Source organism: Aquarana catesbeiana, linkage group LG03 (genome assembly GCF_042186555.1).
Source record: "Aquarana catesbeiana isolate 2022-GZ linkage group LG03, ASM4218655v1, whole genome shotgun sequence".
Lineage (NCBI taxonomy): Eukaryota > Metazoa > Chordata > Amphibia > Anura > Ranidae > Aquarana > Aquarana catesbeiana.
Genome location: NC_133326.1, coordinates 250837348 through 250863473, shown reverse-complemented (window position 1 = coordinate 250863473; position 26126 = coordinate 250837348). Strand labels below are relative to the sequence as shown.

Genomic DNA, 26126 nt, shown 5'->3' with positions numbered 1-26126 from the left:
GTATGGAGTTTACATAATTAGGTGTTTAAAGTTGTTGTAAACCCTCTCATTTACCCAGTGAACTGAATAGACTCAGATGATACACAGAGATGAAAAAAATCCTACTACTTATCTGCAGTCTTCTCTTGTCTACAACTCTTCAAAAGAGCACAGTTGTGATTAAATCCTTCTTCATCTGTCAGGAGCAGAGAGGAAGGGGTAGAGAGCTGCAGTTACAATGTGTGGGAGCTAATTGGAGGAAAAGGACACACTCCCACTCCACATAGGCAGAGGAATGCAGGAACATGCATTGCTGTTTTCTGCATAAACGAAAAAAAAAAAAAAAACACACAGAATCCTACAAGATTTGTGTTTTTTTACACTCTAAAGGGGGGGAGCCCTCCACAAAATTAAATACTACAAAACCCAGCAATTAATAGATATGGGCTCAGTAAAGTTTTATCTCAAAGAGAACATTGTCCAGGAGGAAAAAACATGATCCAATAGAAAAATATATAAATGTATGACAGCTCCCAATTATAAAAATATATCAATATCAATATCTTTATTTTCTATATATACAATGCCTTGAAAAAGTATTTATACCCCTTGAAATTTTACACATTTTGTCATGTTACAACTAAAAACGTAAATGTATTTTATTGGGATTTTATGTGATAGACCAACACAAAGTGGCACATTATTGTGAAGTGGAAGGAAAAGAAAGAAAGAAAGAAAGAAAAAACGGTTTTCAAAAATGCATTTGTATTCAGCCCCCCTGAGTCAATACTTTGTAGAACCACCTTTGGCTGCAATTACAGCTGCAAGTCTTTTTGGGTATGTCTCTACCAGCTTTGCACATCTAAAAAGTGAAATTTTTGCTCATTCTTCTTTGCAAAATAGCTCAAACTCTGTCAGATTGGACGGAGAGCGTCTGTGAACAGCAAGTCTTGCCACAGATTCTCAATTGGATTCAATTGGATCCATTAAAAATAGCGGCGCGTTCCTGCCGGCGCACCCACCGCCCCAGTGTGAAAGGGGCCTTATGCTTAAAGTGAAACAATAAAAATGAAATATTCCTTTAAATATCATGCCTGGGGGTGTCTATAGTATGCCTGTAAAGTGGCACAGTTTTCCAGTGTTTAGAACAGTACCACAGCAAAATGACATTTCTAAAGGAAAAAAGTCATTTAAGACTGATTGCGGCTGTAATGAATTGTCGGGTCAGTGATTATAATGATTCTATTATCCCATTCCCCACTAGTTTATCAAGAAAATACATTTTCTGGGGGCTGGATCATTACATAAATGAAGGGTCAGTTTCTTCAAAGTATGCCATTTGCTTCTCATTACTAGAAATGCATAAAAGAATAAAGGAAAGCTATACTGCTGATTGTGAGTTTTAAGAATGGTGTTTTGCTATACTATTCATCTATCTTTAAAAAGGGAAAATATTTTTCACTAGTCCGTTGAATTTATTCCTGTTTTAGCCAAGGCGATGACTTATATTTTAAGCTATGTTCCAGCTTGTTCAGCATGTGCTCTCTGCATGATCATCTGTATAAACATACGGATGATCATGTAGAGGGTCATCTTTGTGAAAAAAACATAAGGACAGTTATTTACAAAGGCTGGTGTTAAAGTGCAAATTGCAGTAATTTATAGCATCCAATTAGATTTCAACATTTCCGAAATAGTTGACAGAAAGATGAATTTTGATATGGGTTATCACACAGTGCTCCTTGAATTGTTCTGTAAGCTTGGTAATGTGTATTGTTGTAGATATTTATATTGTTGTATGATGTTCATATTCTATATGCAGTAAAAGTATTTAAACAATTGTTTGTAAAGGTATAGTAACTGATCAATTTAATTTTGGAAGTACCAGCATATTGTGCGTGTTATTCATAATTATAGAAAAAATCTGACAGTTCAGAGATCCTTCTTATATCTCACACAAACAAATATCCTTGTCCTCAACAGGACTTAGCTATTGCTATGCTCTGTTCCTGTGAGATGGCTTTTGTTGGATTTTAAACAATTTATGGAATAAATATGTCTGTCTTCAGAGTGTGGCAGTCCATGATGTTGCTCATTTCCTCAACAGGACTATGTCCGCCGTAAATGCTTTCTCTGTCCGGTACCACAAGATCCAAGATCTTTTAGCCCACCCAGTCACCATCCGTAACACAGTGTAGGGTGAACAACAACGTCAAACTGATTTATTATCACACGTGTCCACAACAGGTATCCAACTCGGGACCATCACCCCCCCCCCTTTGGAATTTAGGGCGGGGTAAACTGTCCAATCAGCAAGGAGAGCTGTTGGAGGAATCCCCCCACAGCCAGGGCAGACAGAGACAATAAAACAATGGAATACAACCACACCCCAAACGATCTCAGCATAAGAGTCCAACAGCATAAGACAACACACAATATATACATATGTACAATGTTCCAGTGTGGCTGTAAAGAGAGTCCTACTAGTACAGATCAGAATGGAGTTCTCTGGCACCCTACCCAAAGTGACTCCTGTCACATATCCTATTTTTGCTTTTGACCGGAAGTGGTATAAAATAAAATAAGGCCCATTCTTAGGCTTCCATATCTGCTCCCCACCATGCTGACACCAGCATGAATAGCCTTCAAATAAGGGTTTCCCTTCTCAGTGTACCAATGGATAAAGCTTATAGCCTCACAGTTCTTATCCATGGTGTCTAGAAGCTGTTGCCTGTTTTAAAAGGATGTTTCTATTTAAAAAAAAAAAGTGTGGGATTAAAGTTTGGGAAGCAATTCTCCACTACATCTGCATTTGAAAGCATCACATTCTCAAATGACCAGTTGACAGACTTACATTCCTAAATACCCTTTCACCGCCTTAGGAGCCAGGGCTTTTGCAACCTTTTCATCCTCAATTGGGGCTTTTTGGTAGCATGGAAATCAGCAACCTCTCCAGGGCACTACAATTGCCAAAGTACCAGCTTCAGACACTGGTGTCATTTTATGGCTCAAAGCAACATCCACTACTGAAGGACACATGTTGATCTTGTGAATTTTTTAAGAATGGGTATCAATAGGTCCATTAATTTTATAATTGCATATGTCCTACCCAAATATACTCTGACATTTTGTTTAAATAAAAAATAACATTCATATTTTCATTCCAGTGTGATGCTTGGCACAGAGTGAGGATGATTGCAAATTAGTTCTGGCAGCCTCAGTTTATTACAGTAGGTAACTTGCCATAACTTGCCATGCTTTTAATTGCCTTGTGGTCAAAAATACCTACAGTACAATAAGTACAGAAACTCAATTCAAGCATTTTAACGTAGCTTATGCTGGAGTTCACTTACCTTATCTAGAACTGCGTCCAAAACTGTCCATGCATTAGAAAAACTTGATTTTGATGAGATAATCTTCTCACTTGTGATGTATGGCACTGACGCATTTTTGTAGTTTTATCAAAGAACAATTGGTATCCATGACAAATGTGCCAGCCTATCAAATGAATTAGATCACAATATTCGTGTTTATTCAGTGTAAAAACTTTTGGCTTCAATTAATTATTTTGCCGTTTGGTCATGGAGCAATTCCCCAACATGTATATCCAGTTTAAAGTGTTACTAAACCCAGGACCCTGCATTCACCATATCTGGTCTTCTACAGTACACAGAACATGGAAATGCAATAGTTTTAGTAAATATAAACTGCTAAATACCCTTTCTCATCAGCAGTATATAGCAGTCCTGTGACTCCTATCAGTGTCTGGTTAAAACTTGTAGAAGGAGTTTTCATTCTCCTCTGACTGTCCTATATGGCTGCAAGACCCCTGACCCTCTATCTGGACAGTGCTGATTGGCCCTGTGCTGATCACATGCACTCTTTCGAGATAAAAAAAAACTCTCTAGCAATACACACCAAACTGAGTATGTGCAGCTTGCTCCCAAGGCTCTGTTCTATCAGGAGATTTTTTGGGGACAGTGGAAGAAGGGGAGGATCAGAGAAGACAGACTCAAACAGCCTTTTTACATAATATAGTGTATTAACCCCTTAGGTTCCACAGCGAGTATAACAAGCATACTTTACTGTACATACAGACTGATGTTACTGTTGTAGGTTTAGTGACACTTAACACAAAGCCCAAGATGTAACTACTGGTGATGCAGAAGGGCTAAATGCAATGATTTCATTAACTTAGGGAGTCTAGCTATAATTATACCTCACCTTTATATGCCAACTTTAAAATATGTGCAGAGTAAAGCAGCAGTTTCCTTTGCATCTTATTATTATTTCATCAAGTTATCTGTGGTTAGAAACTCTAATGCCCTGTACACACGGTCGGATTTTTCGACGGAAAAAGTGCGATCGGATTGTGTTGTTGGAAATTCCGATCGTGTGTAGGCTCCATTGGACTTTTTCCGTCAGACTTTCCGACACACAAAGTTTGAGAGCAGGCTATAAAATTGTCCGACAACAAAATCCGATCGGTTAAATTCCGATCGTGTGTACACAAATCCGACGCACAAAGTGCCTCAGAATAAATGAAGAGACTAAAGCTAATGGCTACTGTCCCGTTTATAGTCCCGACGTATGTGTTTTACATCACCGCATGCAGAACGATCGGATTTTCCGACAATTTTGTGGAACCGTGTGTATGCAACACAAGTTTGGCCCAAAATCCATCGGAAAAAATTCATGGATTTTGTTGTCGGAATGTCCGATCAATGTCCGATCGTGTGTACAGGGCATAAGGCTACTTTCACACTGGGGCGGTGGGTGCGTCGGCGGTAAAGCGCCGTTATTTTTAGCGGCACTTTACCGTCAATTTTGCAGCGCTATTTGGCCACTAGCGGGGCGCTTTTACCCCCCCACTAGCGGTCGAGAAAGGCCGCTAGCCGCGCTGCCCCATTGATTTCAATGGGCAGGAGCAGGGAAGTAGCAGTGTATACCCCGCTCCTTCCCCGCTCCAAAGATGCTGCTAGCAGGACTTTTTTCGCGTCCTGCCAGCGCACCGCTCCAGTGTGAAAGCCCTCGGGGCATTCACATTGGAGAGACAGCAGCGGCTCTTTCAGGGCGCTTTGCAGATGCTATTTTTAGCGCTGTGGCGCCTGCAAAGCGCCCTAGTGTGAAAGGGGTCTAAGGCCCCTTTCACACTGAGGCGCTTCTAAACTGCCAGTAAAACACTGAGCTCCTTTGAAGAGCTTTTCAGGCACTTTTGAAGAGCTTTCCATTCATTTAAATGGAGGAGGGTGTATTTTCACCGCCCTGCCAGGGCACTGCTCCAGTGTGAAATCATTAAGACCCCTTTCACACTGGGGCACTTTGCAGGCGCTACAGCGCTAAAAATAGTGCCTGCAAAGCGCTCTGAAAGAGCTGCTGCTGTGTCTCCAATGTGAAAGCCCCCGAGGGCTTTCACACTGGAGCGGTGCGCTGGCAGGACGCTAAAAAAAGTTCTGCTAGCAGCATCTTTGGAGCTGTGAAGGAGCGGTGTATACACCGCTCCTAGACTGCTCCTGCCCATTGAAATCAATGGGGCAGCGCGGCTATACCGCCGGCATAGCGCTGCTGCAGCAGCGCTTTGCGGTGGTTTTAACCCTTTGTTGGCCGCTAGTGGGGGGTTAAAAGCACCCCGCTAGCGGCCGAATAGTGCCACGAAATTGACAGTAAAGCGGCGCTAAAAATAGCGCCACTTTACAGCCGACGCACCCACCTCCGCAGTGTGAAAGTAGCCTATTGATTTGAATGAAAATAGGTTTTCGTGAGCTTTTCAGGTGCTATTTTTAGCGTAAAAGCGCCTGAAAAGCTCCTCAGTGTGAAAGGGGTCTAAGACTGGGTTCACACTGGAGAACGCAGAGGCTCACAGCAGGAGTCCGATGTGTCTCAATTCAATGTTTCACGTCCGATTTCAGCCAGATTTTTTCGGGCCAAAAGACGCACAGGGCTCCGGTGCAATTTGCACCAGAGCCACTGCCGAGATGTGTGACCGGCTCCATAGGGAGCCGGTCACAATCTTCTGCTATGCGAATTGGATGCGGGGAAACCCACATCCAATTTACAATAGTGTGAGCCCAGTCTAATAGGACTATAAAAATGGGCAAAAGGTAAAAAAGTGTAATTTATTGAATAAGAGCTGTATAGGGCAACACGGTGTATTTGTAGATATGACTGGGGAGGGTTTACATTTTGCTCTAGGGTACTGCTATCCTCTGCTCCAATTGTCATTCCTACTAGCCACCTAATGTAGAAATACTTAATGCAATCAACTAAGGGTTTTTTTGTAGTTTCCTGTAAATTATTGAACTTCAGTCAAAACATACAGCTTTAGTTCTAATTAGTCAAGACAGGATACACCATAATTCAACCAGAGCCTGAGAAAGCATACCCAGCATGTTTCTAAAAAACAGGAGGATGCAAGAAAAGTGAGTTACGCAATATATTTCAAATGTGTATAACTTGTGATAACTACAGGAGGTTCATGTATTTGTTTAGTGTTTTTTTTTTTTATCTCCACATAGCGATCATGTGAAAAGATTTTTTTTTTTTCTGTGATTACAGATGTTATTGAAATGTCTAGAATTACAAAGACTTGGGCGGGATGATGAGTTCTTTTAAAAGCAGGCTCTGCCTTGTGTGAAATGTAATGCTTAGAGGCAGACCCTTTTCTCATCAGTCGAAGTAAGATCAGTGCTGACACAGGCTTCTCTCTGCTGCTCATCTGTGGACTTTACACTGCAAGGTGGGTAGATCTCTTCATTACTTGGCTGCACTGCCTGCTATTCCCTTCTTTAGCAAACAGCGATTAGAACGCCTGACCTTCTAATAGCTGCAGTTTGTTATTTCTATTATAATACTGCATTAATGACATGTGCTGTATTTTCACTTTCTGATAAAAAAAAGTTTATGAATTAGGTTAAAGCCTAAACGATTGTATGTTATAATCAATGTATTTGTATTTGGGAGAAATCCACCACAATTTTGTGTATTTGCTTATATAAACTACCTGATTACTCTTCACATGCAGTAAACTGTAACCCAGCAGACAGGCTCTTGCTCTTATGGTCTTATGCATCTGACCCTGACATAGTGCTTCCAGTAGTTTTTATAGTACACGGCTATGTACTTGGTGAACTTAGATTTACCAGCACCAGAATGATGTAAGAAATGACCGGAATAGCCGAGTGGGGAAGTAGAAGTGACTCTGGATTTGCACCCAATGTAAAAAATCATATATATTTCACTGGTGCTTTTTATGCACTGCTGTCTTTTTTGACGATAAAGATGTTTTAGATGTTCTGCTTGTACTTCTCTCTAGACAGAAATACTTGCAGAAGTAATAGTACTCGGCACAGCAAATGCTTCTGCTTTTACTGCACTAGAAAATCAGGTCTAGCATCCATGTTTAATATGATTCCATGTTTCATACATTTTATGATGATGTCAAGTGTTTCTACTGTGCAGGTACAACTAAGCCTATATTGCGGCACACATTGTAGATCAAATATAAAGCGCAAAAAACAACAGGATCTGTTTACTGAAAAGGGTTATGATTTATGCATGTCAAATAAATTTCAAATATTAACTTAGAAAACTGAAAATGTCACTAGTTATACTCTACCATTACAGTATACACGTTATACCTTCAAAAGTTCTAAAGTGGCCTAAAGTTGTTGTAAACCCTCCCATATACCCAATGAAATTACTGGCCCCTGGTTGATACACAGAGATGAAACAAATCCTCCTACATAAGTTGTAGCTGTATAATTGCAATATTCTCTTCTCTACATACATTCAAAGTCAAGTTTTTTTAAAGTTTGTTTGAGCTGTCCTAAAACAGGGGGTAGAGAGATAAAATTACACACTGCAGAGCTCTGTGAAGAGAGCTCTCAGAGCTGATTGGAGGGAGGAGACACACCCCCTTCACACAGTATACAGGAACAGAACTGAGGCTGTCAATCTGCTGAAGATCCCTCCCTGTCACCTTTATTCTCTTGGTGTCAGGAAAGTTTGTCAGAAGTAATTAATGCAGATAGCAGAGGAACGGGGCAGCAGGCACAAATGACACTTTTGGACTGAGACACGTACACACTATAGAAGGATATGCATTGTTCATATTACACGTCTGAGGTTTACAACCCCTTTAAAGGGGAAGTACAGCCAAAGTTTGTTTGGCTGTACTTCTCCTGTGGATCACAGGAGTGCAGTTTGTTCTGACCTCCTGTAACCCATTGTTAACAGACTGCAGGCGGAAGCTTGCTGTCGGCTGACGTCAGAGGGTCAGTCCAGGCACAGGAAAAATCACGACCATACTTTATGATCGGGATGCCCTCACATGCCTGAACCAGCTCCCAGCTCAACCTCTCAGCAAGCCACTGAGAGCCTGAGCCGGCCACTCCTGCCCTTTTCACAGCCCAATGCTCCAGTGAGCGTGGGGGGCAGAGCAAAGAGACGGTGACCTACAGTTAGAGAGCGTGTTTGTACACTCAGTTCTCAGTATTAGAGCCGCAAGGGGACAGATGCAGCATCGGACCGATACTGCATCCACCTAGGTAAGTATGATTCTACAATAAAGAAAATATCCATACTTCTCTTTTAAGTAACAAATTGGTGACACGACCCGTATTTGAACTTATTCTTGAACACAACATGAGGCTCAAAACCTAGGACAATGTCAACGATTGTTCCCATCTCAGCTTCTGTTCTTTATTATTTGTGCAGAAGCCAGGGGGTGGTGGGCCAGCCCTTTAAACTAGAGGAAATTACTGAAATTTGTATATCAGCCTGCACCTGGATTTGGAGTTTCTGAGACACTGGAGAACATAATTGCTGTAGCCACCTTAAAGCTGAAGTTTAGGTATGTCATTTTCTACACCTCTTGGACCAATGTAAGTATGTATGTGCCATACCTGTGGGATCTCTGTGGAAGCTGGCAATCAGGCACTACTACTTAAGTGATTGCCGCTAGCATCTGGGTCCTGTGCAGAGTGTCCGCATTGTTGCATTGTGAACCCAGTGGGTCACTTGTTTGGCATATTTGTCATTCAGAGAACCCTTTGCATTTTCTCAATAAATGCTAAGTGTTCTCTGCACAAGATAGAGATCATGACCTCGCTGTCTTGCCACCCCATTCATTCAGAAAATGGTTTGTATTCATTAAGAAAATGCAAAAGGTACCCTGATTAGTGCCTGGGCTGAGTGAGCCACCTCTGAGTTCACATATCAGTAAAGCAGCTACTGAACATGGGGCTCAAAAGCTATTAGAGATCACTGTAGTAGTAATGCCTTCCACAGAAGGTGACACCTCTCTATTCTTTGACTTAAAAAGAAAAAAGTGGTATGACCTCTCTAGATGTGAAGTGTGGTAGGAGTATCCTTTCTCATATAAAACATTTCAAATAGGTATATATCTACTATGCTCTTAGCTGTCCACCTTGCGTTAAGCCTTAAAAATCTGTCAGGTGTAATTTAGCTAAGAATAGGGGCAAGAAAGGGATAGTGGCTGAAATCAATAGCTATCATAATTACACAATATTTTAAACCATATAAAACAGGGGATGTGCTTCAATCAGTATACTTTATAAAAAGAACTGTACTTGGTATTTGATCAATATTGAAAATTAAACTCACTGCCAAAAAGCATTCCAGGGATAGCTGATAAAATGTAAGACATACATATAATTATTCATTACAGTGTACAACTCAGCAATTAGGTATGCAGCACTTCCATGCTTTATTAAAACATGCTGTATATAAGGAATGTTTGTATTGAACTTCTGTACAATGAACATGCCAGAAATGGGACACGCTTCCTGCACACAGATCAAATAAGTGTCCACGTCACTGCTTATAATTTCTAAGTATCCACATAATTTGGACCTCTATGGAAGCCCATAAAGTGGAGTTCCACCCAAAAGTGGAACTTCTGCTTTAAGCACTCCTCACCCCCTTACATGCCACATTTGGCATGTATAGTTTTGGGGGGGGTGTGGGTACCAGGTTTTGAAAGGTACTTCCTGTCCCACTTCCTCCGTCCGTCGTCTCGCCGCCTAAGCGACTCCTCCTCTCCCCCTAGGCAGCCCCTCCTACTCTGCAATCGTCTGGGACACGTCACAGGTCCCAGAAGATTTCCTGGCCACTAAGAGAGAGCAGTGTGACTCGATAATATGCGGTGCGCACCTGGCTGCGAAGCCACAAGCTGTCATAGCTGGGTGCCCACACTTACAATGCCAGTGCCGCAGAGAGGAGGGGGAGAGGAGCAAGGCTTCCGGTGGCTGCATCGCTGGACCGTGGGACAGGTACTGTAAGTGTGTGTTTATTAAAAGCCAGCAGCTACACTTTTTGTAGCTGCTGACTTTTAATAAACTTACAAAACGAGCTTTAACATCCTCAACAGAAGGAAGCATACATTGTCCAAAAAACCTCTGGTTGGAACATTCTGCTCACTAAGTCTGGGTTCACACCGTTGTGCGGAGCGGCTCACAGCAGGGGTTTCAGGGATGAATCGGGCTCAAATTTTTGGCTGGATTCAGATCTGAAAAGGACCAGAAGATGCACAGGACTCTTCTGCAAACCCCTCCGCAGCCGTCCCAGAGCTGTGTGAACCGGCTCCGTTGAGAGACGGTCACAATCTCCTGACAAGCGCATTGGATGCGGGGAAATCCAATTCGTAGTAGTGTGAATCCAGCCTAAGTACCTCAACATAATGCTGATAGAAAAACGTTATGCCATTGCAAGGCTCTTTTTGAAATAGCCTTGCAATTAGCAAAGCAGAAAGGTAAAGTAGACAGTTTTACTGAAAGTAGATGTATGGCCAGCTGAACATACAAGCACCAAATGATATATCCTCAATACCTTATTAAGGTACTCATCAACATCAGGTGACACCGTGACAGTTGTCTGATCAAGCAGATTGGGTATATACTCCCCCTGTCAGTCTGATCAGCCGCACCCCCCCTCGGTCGGTTGGTCACCAGCCTCGCACTTACCCCATCTATGTTCGGTGGCGGGCGGTGGCTTCCCCTGCGTCTCCTCCTTCTCGGCATCACGGCGGCTTCCGCCGTGCACCACCTCCCTCCCTCTTCCTGTAAGGACGGGCCGCCACTGTCTGTTGGGCACCTTTTGATAGCATTAGCTGAGGCTTATCATGGGGAATAGTAATCAGACCACATTGTCTGATTGCTATTATTTTCTTCCTGATACAGTACCGTGCACAGTAATGCCCCGTACACACGGTCGGATTTTCCGACGGAAAATGTGTGATAGGACCTTGTTGTCGGAAATTCCGACCGTGTGTGGGCTCCATCACACATTTTCCATCGGATTTTCCGACACACAAAGTTTGAGAGCAGGCTATAAAATTTTCCGACAACAAAATCCGTTGTCGGAATTTCCGATCGTGTGTACACAAATCCGACGCATAAAGTGCCACGCATGCTCAGAATAAATAAAGAGATGAAAGCTATTGGCTACTGCCCCATTTATAGTCCCAACGTACGTGTTTTACGTCACCGCGTTCAGAACGATCGGATTTAGCATTTATGAATAAGAAAGCTATGTACACCATCACAGGATGGTACTGTGGGTGCAAGCAGTAGTGCAGTGCCACGTCCTAATCATGAAACAATGTAATTTGGAGAAGGGGAAAAATTTAATGTTTAGGCACTAATGATAAAAAAACTCATTTGATTTGTAACAATTTATACATGCAATTTTAAAAAATAACATTTAAAAAGACTGTAGCAATCTACAGTGCTAAACTGGAAATCTCCAATGATAGCCAATGGTGTCAGATGTAGCCCGAACAGAAAGACACGGCTGGACAAGGGTAAGTAACAATGGAGCAAGCTCTACATGCTTCGCGAGGACAGCTTCTTCAGGAGCTTATAAACAATTTCTAAAAAAGAAGACATTCAGTAAGTACAGTATATATATATTTAGATATACAAAACTTCAGTTTAGTAAGAAGCAACATAAACTGTAACATAGCCGTTTTTGAGAGACAGCCAACCCTCCTTTTTTGCCCCTCTTATTTTGTGTGCGTGTGCCTGTCTGTCGTCAGACGTATGTGAGTGTGTGTTCATTCTCCTTGACAGTTGGGACCCCAGCTGGCATAAGGGGCCTTGTGTTTGGATTACCCACCCTTCCTTCATTTATACATCCCTGGATCCTGCTGGCTGTCATTTGGGGGGCTGGGGTGTTAATATGCTTGGGGAATAACGGGGTCCAAAACTCTAAGCGCATGTGCAGCATTGCAGCACAGGCAGGCCCGGATTTACTCCCTTTGCCGCCCCAAGGCCGGGTCCTTCAATGCCGCCCCCCCCCCACACACACACCACCATTCTCGTCCTTTATCGATGACGTCTACAATAGATCAATTAAAAACATATCTCCACACACGAGAACACTGAAAATAACTGGCTTTAATTGTACAGACTAAAAATACTTCAGGGTAAGCGCGCGAGGGGTAAGGATTTTTCGGGGGCAATTTTTCAGGGCAATGGCTGGTGTTAGTGCCTCAATCATCCCCGGCACCATGGTTGTTATGGTGTCAGGATGATTGAAACACATTATTTCTATCATTACATTGTAATATAAACTGAAATAGTTCAACTCACCATAATGCAGAATCATTGGGAGCCCCGAGCGTGTCACTTGCCACCATCTCTTGTCACTTGACACTATGCCTGCCACCAGATGGGGATGTCACTTGCCATGATGCCACCACATGGGGATGTCACTTGCCACACTGCCTGGCTGCCACCAGATGGGGATGTCACTTGCCACGCTGCCACCAGATGGGGATGTCACTTGCCACGCTGCCACCAGATGGAGATGTCACTTGCCACGCTGCCACCAGATGGAGATGTCACTTGCCACGCTGCCACCAGATGGAGATGTCACTTGCCACGCTGCCACCAGATGGGGATGTCACTTGCCACGCTGCCACCAGATGGGAATGTCACTTGCCACGCTGCCACCAGATGGGGATGTCACTTGCCACGCTGCCACCAGATGGAGATGTCACTTGCCACACTGCCTGGCTGCCACCAGATGGAGATGTCACTTGCCACGCTGCCACCAGATGGGGATGTCACTTGCCACACTGCCACCAGATGGGGATGTCACTTGCCACGCTGCCACCAGATGGGGATGTCACTTGCCACCAGATGAGGATGTCACGTGCCACGCTGCCACCAGATGAGGATGTCACTTGCCACGCTGCCACCAGATGGGGATGTCACTTGCCACGCTGCCACCAGATGGGGATGTCACTTGCCACGCTGCCACCAGATGGGGATGTCACTTGCCACGCTGCCACCAGATGAGGATGTCACTTGCCACCAGATGAGGATGTCACTTGCCACCAGATGAGGATGTCACTTGCCACGCTGCCACCAGATGAGGATGTCACTTGCCACCAGATGAGGATGTCACTTGCCACGCTGCCACCAGATGAGGATGTCACTTGCCACGCTGCCACCAGATGAGGATGTCACTTGCCACGCTGCCACCAGATGGGGATGTCACTTGCCACGCTGCCACCAGATGGGGATGTCACTTGCCACGCTGCCACCAGATGGGGATGTCACTTGCCACGCTGCCACCAGATGGAGACGTCACTTGCTATGGTGCCACCAGATGTTGATGTCACTTGCCACGCTGCCTGTCTGCGACCAGATGAAGGAGGGCGGAACAGCGGTGCTGGCAATGAGAGATGTCATCTCTCTCCCCTCGCCGCCGCACCGCTGTCATTACTTCTTAATGTTTTCAAAAATGGCGCCGGGCGGCGCAATCACGCTACTGCACATGCGCCGCCCGCCCGAGCGCGTACGACCTTTCCCGAGCCCGGCCGCTTCAGAACTGCGCATGCGCAGTAGTGGGCGGCTCGCGGCCATCTTATCTAAGGGCACCGGTGCCCTTAATCAACTTTAACGGGCAGCCTGAAAGGGGGGGGGGCGGCCGCGAAGTCGCCGCAGGAGCGGCGCCGCCCCTGCACCGCTGCCGCCCCGAGGCCTGGCCTCGGTGGCCTTATGGCAAATCCGGCCCTGAGCACAGGGATAATTTGTACGGGGCACGTGCCCTGTTTCTCTTGCCTGATGCCCCATATACATTACATACTTCTGACCCCTGCACTCTGTACATTCCACACATATGACACCTGAACTCTGTTCATTCTGTATGTTATCTAAAATATCACTAGATTGTGCCACCTCATTTTTCTCCTCTGGCTGTCCAAGAATGCCTCCAAATCTTGACAGATGTGGAAGGGAGTTTGGGAGGTGGGGGAGTGAGGTTATTGAGGGGATCTGTCAGGTACACTGTAGGGGGCCCTGTGCTTTCTAATGGCAGCCCTGGCTCTAAGTCTAAACAGGACTTGTTTCCAAAACCCTTAATTCATATTTAGGAAAGCACTGGTCATAAAAGATGTGTGGGAATGGTAGAGTCATGGCTGCATGATCCCACTCTACTTTCCACGGTCAGTTTAACAGTGTCCATTCTAAGTACCCTGAAAATGTTAAATGCAAAGAGGGGAATGGATGACTTGGAGGACCTGACGAAGGTGACTGCACTGTGCTCTATCAATGCTAGGTATCTGTATCTAAGCTAGATTATCACCTCAGGGCAGAAAATGTGGTCGGAATTCTTCCCTCCTCTCCATCTAAATAATATGGGAGAGGGATATTCTCTAGTTCACAGACATAGCTGAGGCAATGCTTGAGATAATGTTGCAGAGTGGACAGCATTGGATTTTTGACAGGTTCAACAAGTTATTTTGCACCTACGAAACAGATATATAGAAAAATTATTTCAATGACAAAAAGAGTTCAAATATAAGACATATATTTGCTCCCTATAAGAAGGTCATTATTTGGGATTACATACGCTTTAAATAAAGGTAAACTGTAATCATTGGAGCTTCACAATAGGTACTTAGTACAAACAGAACAAAGCATACAATCATACTGATTGATTCTGACAGACGGGAGAACCCACACCTTTCGGAAAAGCTTAATCATAAACTATTTATTCTACAGAAAATAATTGAAGCTTGGGAAACATTCCCTATTAGCAGGTGTCCATTTGTAGATTAAGCTAATTGAGGTCAACAAGTATACACTACTGGAGATTTTCCATAACATAGTGTGACAGAAGCTTCCCTGCTTTTAAAGCTTATTTCTGAGGCCACTCTACTTTATTATATTGTACTTTTATTCTTTAAAAAGGTGCATTTAAAAGCTTTCATGTTACAGAGTAAAGGGATTACCTTTTAATGCAGAAGGGTATCTCCCATGTGTCCTTGTTTTTACTATCTTGTCTATATTACCCTTGCACATGGTTATGGAAACAAGGCTCATCTGTAGTGGGTGCTGCAGCGACTACCAGCTGGTTACTGGAAAATCACAGATAAACACACATATTTGCCAGCACACCAAGGATCCTCAAATGTTGTCCAAAGATTTTTATTGCAGAGTGATCACATCACAAGAGAGAGTGCAATGTTTCGGAGCCTCGCAGGACCCCTTCGCCAGTCATGTGATAATTTTACTGTGACTTGGTGCTGTAATTTCTCATTACATCAACCAGTATTCTAGTATTCTAGCACAAACCTCCACTATGCCATAAATAAGGTGATAGTGTGGATATTATTCATGAATACACATTTAAGCAATATGTTTGCTAGTCTCTGGGATATGTGACATAAAATAATTCAAATGTTTTAGCTACCTCCCAAAAGTAGCACTTTGGCCATTCACCCTAAGGACACGATCATAGGTTTTCTTTCTTTTTTTTTTTTTTTCCTTGTCAAAAGAAGTTTATTGAGTATACAATGTTATAAAGATACATAAAGTAAGTTTACAAGGATCTATAAAGTAAGCTCATTGTTTTACAGTAGGGTTTATATAGGTAAATATCATGAAATTTCAAATATTAAACATTGGGTTCACGTAAACCTAAATTAAAGATATATATCATTTCCTTAGTTACTTTTGTAGGTATTTAAATGATTTATACCTACTATACATATTGTTTACAAGTAGAGTGTATATAGGTCAAATAAATTCTGATAATGAGCTTTAATCGTAAGTTGGAGAAAAGGAAAGAGAAAGAAGAAAAAGGGTTGAAAGGTAGAGGTATGGTCCACAAGGTTGTCCCGCTCGTCAGTTTATTATTCTTTTTAGTTCTCTTTGAAGCCTTAGAATGGGTGTCTCTGTAAGTCATTTAATCTGTTACCATGGCAACAGGACAGAGTCATTGAAGTTTGACAGGAACTGTTGTTTTATCCAAGGATGCCAAAGTTTTTCAAATTTTGGAATTTGATTTTGATCGATGGCTACCATCTTAGCATGGGACATTGTATTATTCATTCTGTGAATTGTTTCTGCTAGTACCAATGTAGGAGATTTCCATGCCTTGGCCACTGTTTGTTTTGCAGCCGTTATTAGTTGGATCATAAGTTTGAATTGAGAGAGTGTTAACCATTTCGGTTTTAGATTAAGTAAAGTTAAATATGGATCTGGTTGTCTTATTTTTTTAAATATTTTAGATGCAATCACGAAGACTTCCTTCCAGAAGGTTTGGATTACTGGGCACGTCCACCATATGTGTAAATATGTGCCTATTTCTGGGCATCCTCGAAAACAAAGAGTTGAGGTATTAGGTGAATATTTTGCCACTCTAGCGGGTACAAGGTACCAGCGAGTTAGGACTTTATAATTTGTCTCCAGTGCTAAGATGTTGGGTGAAGATGACTTAGATGTGAGCCATATGTTAGACCAGTCCGTGTCTTCTAAAGTTCGTCCCAGGTCCTCCTCCCACCTCTGAACGTAAGAGGGTCTATTAAGATTTGCTACTCCATATAATTGATTATAAAGTGATGAAATTGTACCTTTAGCAAATGGATCTTTTGTACAGATTGATTCAAAAATGGATAATTGGGATAATGGTGTATCCCCCTTTAGGAATGGTGTATAGAAATTTTTGATTTGGAGATATCTAAATATCTCAGAGTTTGGTAGATCATATTTTTCTCTAAGCGATGGGAATGAAAGGAATGATTTAGATGCTATGAAGTCATTTAGTGTCTGAATGCCTGATGTTGTCCAAGCTTTAAAAGAATTTGGGTAGATCCATGCCGGATAAAAGGCCGGATTTCTGATAAAAGAAAGGAGAGGATTGTGTGGAGATTGTAACTGATATTTGGTTTTTAGTTTATCCCAGAGAGATAAGAAGTGTTTAGTTATGGGATTATGAATTTTAAAGCGGTCTTTAGGATCAAGCCATAATAATTTTGATATTAATAGAGGGTCATTTTCTGAAGCCTCTATAAATACCCATAATGGGATTTCCTGTTTTGCATGGTATTTGGACAGACTGGTCAAATGTGCTGCTCTGTAGTAGTTAGTAAAATTAGGGTATCCCAGGCCTCCTTTATTTTTGGGAAGATGTAGTGTGTGTATAGGTATACGTGGTTTAGAAGAGCCCCATATAAACGAAGTTGCTCTTTTTTGTACTATTCTCAAAAAATAGGAAGGAATTGGAATAGGGAGGACTCTGAATAGATAAAGCAATTTGGGTAGAATAGTCATTTTGATTGCATTAATCTTCCCTATCCAGGATAAAGGAAGTTGCGACCATTGTTTTATTAGATTTGTGATCTGTCTTAATACAGGAGGATAATTGGTTGAGAATAAGTCAGAATGAGATGCTGTTAAATGAATTCCAAGATATGGGATTGACTTTTCTGCCCATGTGAATGGGAGTGCAGCCCTAGCCGGGATCAATTCCATGTTTGTGAGTGAAATATTAAGCACTAGGCATTTCTTAGGATTAATCATAAGGCTGGATAGGGCTGCAAATCCATCAAGAGCTGGTATTAAGTTAGGACCAGAGACCTGTGGTGATGATAGAAAAAGTAATATATCGTCTACATAATTTGTGTGTAATACCTCCTACTTCAATGCCAGTTATAGTTTGGTTTGTTCTGATGTATTGGGCCATGGGTTCGAGTATAAGGGCAAATAATAAGGGAGATAATGGGCAACCCTGTCGGGTACCTCTTTCGATATTAAAGGCTTCAGATTTGTATCCAGCATATTTTATATAGGCTTTGGGTTTATTATATAATGCTTTGATCCATGTTAAAAAGTGGGGTCCAAAACCCCATTTTTGTAATAAATATTGCATATATTGCCAGGATACTGTGTCAAATGCCCTCTTAATATCGAGAGATAGAAAACATAAAGGGATTTTCCGTTTTTTAGCAATATGTGCCAATAACACTGCCCTGCGTATATTATCGCCTGCCTGTCTATTTGGCATGAAGCCTACTTGATCTCTATGTATTAATTTTCCTATAATGCTATTGAGGCGTTTTGCTATTATTTTTGCTAATAATTTAATATCGAGGTTTAACAGAGAGATAGGCCGATAATTCACACAGGAAGTATCATCAGAAAGTGGTTTTGGGATCATACAAACAATTGCCATTAGTGTTTCTTGCCGAAAAGAATGTCCATCTAGAAGTTTGTTAAAAGTTTCAGTGAGAATGGGAGAGAGTATTTCTGAGAATGTTTTATAGTATAAAGCCGAGTAGCCGTCTGGGCCTGGTCTTTTGTTAAGTTTTAGGTCTTTTATGGCGTTAGCTACTTCATCTATAGTTATAGGCTCATCCAAACTGCTTTTTTGACTCTGAGATAACTCAGGTAAGGTTATTTTTGAGAAGAAGGATTCAGCTTCTGTAGGATTAAATTCATTGTTTGTCTTGTATAAAGTTGCGAGATGTGAGTGAAATTTATGGACTATTTTAACTGGATTACAAGTGTAAACATTTTTTGATAATTTCAAACGTATTGGTTTGAAAGATTTGTTAGTTGAATTTAATGCCCGAGCCAAATATGTACCTGGTTTGTTTGTATTCATGTAGAAATTGTGTTTGGAGCGTTTGAGGGATTTATCAACTGACTCAGTGAGAAATAGATCGTATTCCAATCTAGATTTTTCCAGATGAGATTTTGTACTCTGAGATGGATTATCTTGAAATGATATGTAGGCTGCATTAAAATTGAGTTCTAGTTTTTTTGCTAGATTTTTGCGTACCCGTTTAAATAGTGCCATTTGTCTTTGTATTGTACCACGCAAGACAGGCTTATGAGCTTCCCACAGTGTTATTAGGGAGATGTCTGTTGTATTATTAATTGATATGTATTCCTTTAAAGCTTGTTCAATGGCCATCTGATGTAGTGGGTGTTTGAGCATTATGTCACGTTGGGTCATGCGCTTTTGGTATGGCTGAGGCTATAGTAGTGTATACTGCATTATGGTCAGACCACGGAATCGGAATTATATCTGATGCAATAATTTCTGGTATCATTCCTATTGTTAGAAAAATATGATCTATTCTGGTGAAGGTTTGATGAGGGTGCGATTAATAAGTGAATTTCTTTTTCATTGGGTTACTTTCTCTCCATGAATCTACCAGATTGTATTTGGAAAGAAGTTGAGAAAAAGGTAATCTAGAGGTTATTTTGGATGGTGTAAAAGGTGATTTATCTAGAAATGGGAGGAGGACCTGGTTCGAATCCCCACACATTATCACTGTTCCTATTTTGTGTGTATTAATCACTTGTAATATATGTGAGAGGAATGGTGTAGGTTGTTTGTTAGGAGCGTAGTAGGAAATCACCGTGATTGCTGTATCCATTATATAACCCATGAGTATCAGGTATCTACCTTCTGGGTCTTTAATTTCTGATGATAAGGTCAATGGTGTGAATCGGTGAAATGCAATTAGAGTTCCCCTTTGCTTGGTACAGGCAGAAGCCGTGTAAATTTGTTGATAAAAAGGAGAAATATATTTTGGAGTAGAATCTTTGGTGAAGTGTGTTTCTTGGAGGCATACTATGTGAGCCTTCTTGTTATGGAAAGTACGGAAGGCTTTGGTCCTTTTTTGAGGGACATTTATTCCCTGAACATTCAGGGAAAGTATATTCAGTGGTGTCATGGCAATAGATCAAATAGTTTTGACTTACTTTTTGTTATGCAGAGCTGACTGCGCAGATCAACCTGTGTGGACTGAAGAGATGAATAGATAGAAAAGAAACCAGTGAATTCTGGAGTAAAGAGTAAACAAAAAACATATGAGATTAGATGATACATTGTATAAATTATTTTTTGCAAGTAATCACAATTTACCCGTGAAAGAGAATAAATATCTCTCTCAGGGGAATAAGTGCCTTCGTCACACTCCCACATAATATGGTTGGGAGAATGAGGAGGGCTAATGGGGGTACACGGATCTTCCGCTTACAGGAGAGAAGTGCTATGTCAAAAGACATCAAAATGATGTTTCATTAATTGGAGTGCAGAATATAGTTTTTGTTGAAATTATTTATTCCAGGGTGGTTGTATATGGTTAGTCTTGCCCTAGGCTAAATAATTCAGTTAGAAAGGTACTGTTAATAACTTTGGTATTGATGGAGATAGTTTGAATTATTTTGGGATTTTAACCCTTTTAGAGTAAACAATTACATATTTTATTCATATGTAACTGTTTAGATATGTTAACTCATAAAATTGAGGTTGTATTGCTTCAGATTAGAATAAACAAAAACATAATTCTAGGAACTAGTTAGGTAATAATATATTTGTTTTAAGAAAAGAAAGAAAAAGCTTCCATTACTTCTGGATTATTGAACATATTTGTCCTAAAAAGTAATAAATCTATTGTTATTACCTGATAATATATAACTGAACAAGAATTTCCTTATTTCACTTATATATTCTAAGGCTATATGAATCAGAAGTAATAAGAAATATAACTGGAATGTAACATGATCCCATACAGTGTGTGACTATCAGAATGCAGTTACATTCAGTTATAAATACAGGTTTTTTATAGAGAACCATCTCTTAGTATAATAAATGAAGAGATATCAGGAATTAGGATGTCAGTCCATTGAATCTTCTTGGTCCATGGATGATGTGGCATAACGGCCTCTTTTGTGAGAATGATGATTCCCATTTTGTTCTGAAATTTTCTGGGTGCTGCCTGAAGGTGAAGATGATGCCATTCTTCTGCGTGTGGGAGTGTTGCTGCTTGTGGGTTCTGTCAGATTTAATTTTAAAAGGGTTTGTTGTAGTTCATCTGCTGATCTGCTTCTGTAAATTGTACCTTGGTAGTTAAATCTGACTGAAAAGGGGAAGCCCCATTGATACATAATGTTGTGGCGTTGCAGTTCCATTAGTTGGGGTTTCATGGATCGTCTTTTAGTAATAGTAAGTTGGGATAGGTCAGCAAAAATTTGATAATTGTGTCCTTGAAAATTAAGTTCCTTTTTTTCTCTTGCAGCAATTAGTATTTGTTCTTTCGTTCTGTAATAATGAAATTTTGTGATTATATCACGTGGGGGTCCATCTTTCTTTTTGGCTGTGAGGGCTCTGTGTATTCTGTCCAGTTCTAAACGTTCAATAGGGATATCTGGCTTTAGTTCTTGTAATAGAGCAGTAATAGTAGATTGCAGGTCTGTCACAGTTTCAGGTATTCCCCTTATGCGCAAGTTTGAACGTCTGGCTCTATTTTCGTAATCTTCGAGCTTAGTTTGAAGTATTAAATTCTCTTTTTTTAATTGTTCCAATTCTGTTATATTTTCTTGGGTTGTAATTTCAATTTCATCCATTTTTATTTCTAAGGCTGCGGTGCGGTTTCCCAGCTCTCTTATTTCTTTGGTTAGGCTTTTTGTTATTTGGTCTGAGGTTTGTTTTAAAGCCTTATGAAGCATCTTTTCAAATTGTAATAATATTACTGGGGATACTGAGGAGGCTTGTGGAGAAGTTTGTGAGAGGATTTGTTCTGTATCTGACTCAAATGGAGAGTCTTGCTGTGACATTTTCTGTCTGTGAGAGCGCCCTGATGCTGTATATTGTGAGGTGACTGGAGCTGCTTCAGCTGCAGTGAGTGCCTGTGAGCTCTTTGTGAGGTGATTTTTATTTCTGCCACGGTTTCCTCCCAGTACCATATTTCCTGCCCAAACTTTCACAGTTTGTTCCCTGGGGCAAAAAGGTTCAAATGGATACCTTTTCTTCTCTCTTTCCTTCTCTTCTCTCCTCAGCGGTGTGGAGCTCTAACAATGCATGTCTGCTCCGCTATCATAGGTTTTCTTATAAGAGTTACACTTGTCTTTGCTCTATTACCTTGAGAAAAATGGCGCTAAAGGGATACATATGCTTCTGTTTAGATGTTTTATTTCTATACCAACTAATTTTGGTGTGCTTATATGCTAAAATGGTATACTGATGCACTACATCTAACTACTCTAGAGATAAAATTAGATGTAGAGAGGGGTAGCTTTGTTTAAAGTCAAGTTAATGTTGTGCTGGGCAGAAATCCCACCACTTACAGCTCAGCTTGCATCGGAAAAAGGCTTTGATTAACTGCAGGACTTCTTCACCTTGTCTCCTGCCCCAGGGCTGTTCAACTCTGGAATGATCTGGAATGTTCTCTGCAAAATACAAAAGGGGAGAAGGTGAAGTGCACAACCCAGAATTTTTGACTTGCTTAATTCTGAAGATGAGAGAAAAAACATTTTACGCCTTCTGGTGCTGAATGAAGACAAATAAGTAAATAGTTTTTTAAAGTGTTGACAAGCACATGATATTTTACATTTGCTTTTAACAGACTTTTACATGCTTACTTTGCAAATCACATTCCTGTTTCTATACTCTTAGAAATAGCCTACAGCAATTTTTTTCATATAATATCGCTTTCTGCAGCAGTGCAGGAATAATAGGCACAATTTCTAACAGGACACTATTTATACAAAATTTACAATCACAACAGGGGCTTATCAGACCCTCTCGGATATTAATACAATAAAGTAAAAAAATTATTAAGACAAACCAAAAAATATTTTGAATAAAAATAAAATAAAACCATGCGCCCTCTATACCAGCCTCCCTCTATAATTGTGCCAATACCTAATAGGCACAATTTCTAACAGGACACTATTTATACAAAGTTTTGAACATTTCCCTTGATGGTCATCTGATCTCTTCATGGAGCCCCAGTGAGGAATGACGAGGTTGCCTGACAGGGGTGCATGTATACTATCACATATATACTTATGAAAACAGGTGACAAATTCTGCAACTATCAGCTAATCACCTCTAGGTGCAATGCGCACTCACCTCCATGTTATGTCCAAAAAGACCACGATTGCAGTAAGGATGTTCACTATGCTCGATCCACAAACATGCCCCTCTGGTCCTCCTCTGTCTCTGATGGATTAGGTTCCCTCCTCAATATTGCTTAAATAAACAGAGAGTATCTTATCATGCAGGAAATTTAAAATCAATATAATTTATCAGGAATCCAACCAATCAACTCACAATATTATCATCTTGTACATTACATGAAAATAGAAACTCCAATCTGCGATCAGCAAAGCTTCAGCTCACCATTTTCCGGGTCTCAGAGACACCAGAAATGACGTCACAAGCTCCTCCTGACGTGTTGCATCACTGGTCACATGACTTCTTCAGGGAGAAATCACATGACCAGTGGTGCAATGCATCGGGAGGAGCTTGTGGCGCCATTTTGGGAGGCATGGGCGTCCGCAGCAGGGGGCAAGGGGGGTCAAGTGCCCCCCCCTGGAATCAGCAATGTGACAGTGCGGGCAGTGCCAGCTAAACTGTGCTCGATGGCAGGTGAACATTCACATCAGTACACAGTCACAGATCACTACCCAAGTCAGACCTAAAGTGTCCTTGCAGAGCTGCAGCGGGGTGCCGAGTGCTGGAATGCTCCCTGCGCTCCTACACTCAGCTGAGAAGACATCAGTTACACTTCTCTGTCAGGAGGAGTGAACTCCGCCCCACAGATCATTTCTAGTCCCTGCCTCTGACATGATGTCATTCAGCAGTCGGGACAGGAAGAGAGAGAGGCACCGCAAGGGAGCGTGCATGTTGCTGGAATTAGGTAAGTGAGCAATGGCAGACAGAGGGGAATATATGTTGCTTAACAGTGTAATGTTGCAGTGATGCTTTTCCAGTGCACTGGACTGGTTAATGTCTTGGGAGCTGTGGTGGGTTTTGTTATTGGGGGTTAATTAAGCCATTAGCCAGTAATATGCAGCATGAAGGGGTTAATGTACTGACACTGGCCACAAAAGCACAAGGCGTTTATGAACACTGCCATTGATCTCTAATGCATGTGTTAACCTATTCCTGCTGCAATACAAAGGGATAATTAACACTGCCACTGGCCGTTACCACATTAGTTATCAATAGCAGTGTTCATTAACCCCTTGAGCTGAATTTGTGGCCAATGTCAGTGTTAATTAGCTCCTTCATGCTTGGTTTTAAATTAGCATATCACCACTGACCATCTATGCTGGGGCTAATATTGCAGCTACTGCACCAACGCTGGGGATTATTATTGCAAAAACTGACACCAATACTGGGGATTATTATTGCAGAAACAAAATGTGCCAAATGTGGCAGTGGAACGGGGAGGGTTATCACGCTTTATGTGATAATGACTAAGCCCCTCCCCTTCATGACATTATTGAAAAGGGGCGGAGCATTGGTGACCTTAAAATGATGCCCCCCCTGAAAAAAGTTCTGCGGACGCCCATGTTGGGAGGAGCTTGATATGTCATTTCTGGTGTCTCTGAGATTTTAAACTTACCGCACAATGAGATACTCTTCTTTTTTTTGAGAATTATTGCGGAGGGAACCTAATCCGATTGTGGCCTTTTTGGTCATAACAGGGAGGTGAGTGCACATTACACCAGGAGGTGATTAGCTGGTGGTTGGAGAATTCATCACCTGTTTTCATGCACTGAGGAGCAAGGATTACGTGTTTGTTTGGAGCAGTTTATCACATTGGACCTTTCACATTGGACTTATGAACACTAAATGTATCTCTTTTTTCACATTAAAGTGGAGGTCCACCCTAAAAAAGGAAATGGCATTAAAATTAATTTAAAAAAATTTGAAATTTTTTTTTTTTTTAACTTACCTGAAACCCCTGTTGCTAGGCAGTCTTCCTAATCTGCCTCTTCCTATTCTGCGGCGCTTCCTCCTCCTAAGGTGAACGGCCCCATTGCCTTCTGGGATATGTGTGTGTGCCAGGAAACAACAGGGCCATTCACAGAGCGCTGCGCCACTCGCGCATGCGCAGTAGGAAACTGGCAGTGAAGCCGCAAGGCTCCACTGCCTGTTTCCCTTAGTTAGGATGGAGGCGCCGCCGGCCGATCCAATGGATGGATCGGCCTCGGGGGGGCCGACATTGCGGGCTCACTGGACAGGTAAGTGTCCTTATTAAAAGTCAGCAGATACAGTGTTTGTAGCTGCTGACTTTAAAAAAAACAAAAAACAAAACGGCCGGAACACAGCTTTAACATTTGAGAATTAGGGGCTTTATTTTTCATGTATATATAACATATATACATATATAAAGCTGGGTTCCGGCCGTTTTGTTTTTTGTTTTTTTTTTAACTTACCTAAAACCCCTGTTGCTAGGCAGTCTTCCTAATCTGCCTCTTCCTATTCTGCAGCGCTTCCTCCTCCTAAGGTATATATATATATTTATATATATATATATATATATATATAGATATATATATATATATATATATATATATATACCGTATATATATTCACATTATTGTTTGCGTTTTTAGCGTTTGAGGTAATAATAAATGGTTGCAGCTGTTCATTTAACCTATAGGTGGTAATTATTCAAATTGTTTGGTACTTTATATATAATATTTTATTTTTATTATTTTTTTGTTTTTTAATCCACAGCAGCGCACAAGTATTTTGTATACAGATTCACCCTTACAGACAGCTTTGGGTTCATGCAGCTGTCTCTGCTAAGTGGCATTGGCCCTAGAACTATGCAGACACCATCAAATGGGAAGTCAATTAGCCACAGCTCAAAAATCCCTTAGCAAACTCCGGAAGAACCCTAGGGTTTCACTGAACCCTGTTTGAGTATGGGTGTTCTATACACACACATACACATACGCATACATACATGCAGCTAGGGCTCAAAAATGTACATGCCACCTTTATGCAGCACATATTAAATATCCCCACATATGTCAAATATAGAAGAATGATGTTAGTGATTTTATTTTTTTTTAAAA

General features: G+C 41.3%; 1 protein-coding gene across 1 annotated transcript in view; it reads left to right on the top strand.

The window, feature by feature from the left end:
* The first annotated feature begins 6563 nt into the window (after positions 1 to 6563).
* SLC38A4 (solute carrier family 38 member 4) overlaps positions 6564 to 26126 on the top strand; it is a 142463-nt gene continuing 122900 nt past the window's right edge. The window contains exon 1 of the mRNA XM_073619966.1: positions 6564 to 6715. The gene's annotated coding sequence lies outside the window, so the exon portion shown is untranslated. The remainder of the gene's footprint in view (positions 6716 to 26126) is intronic.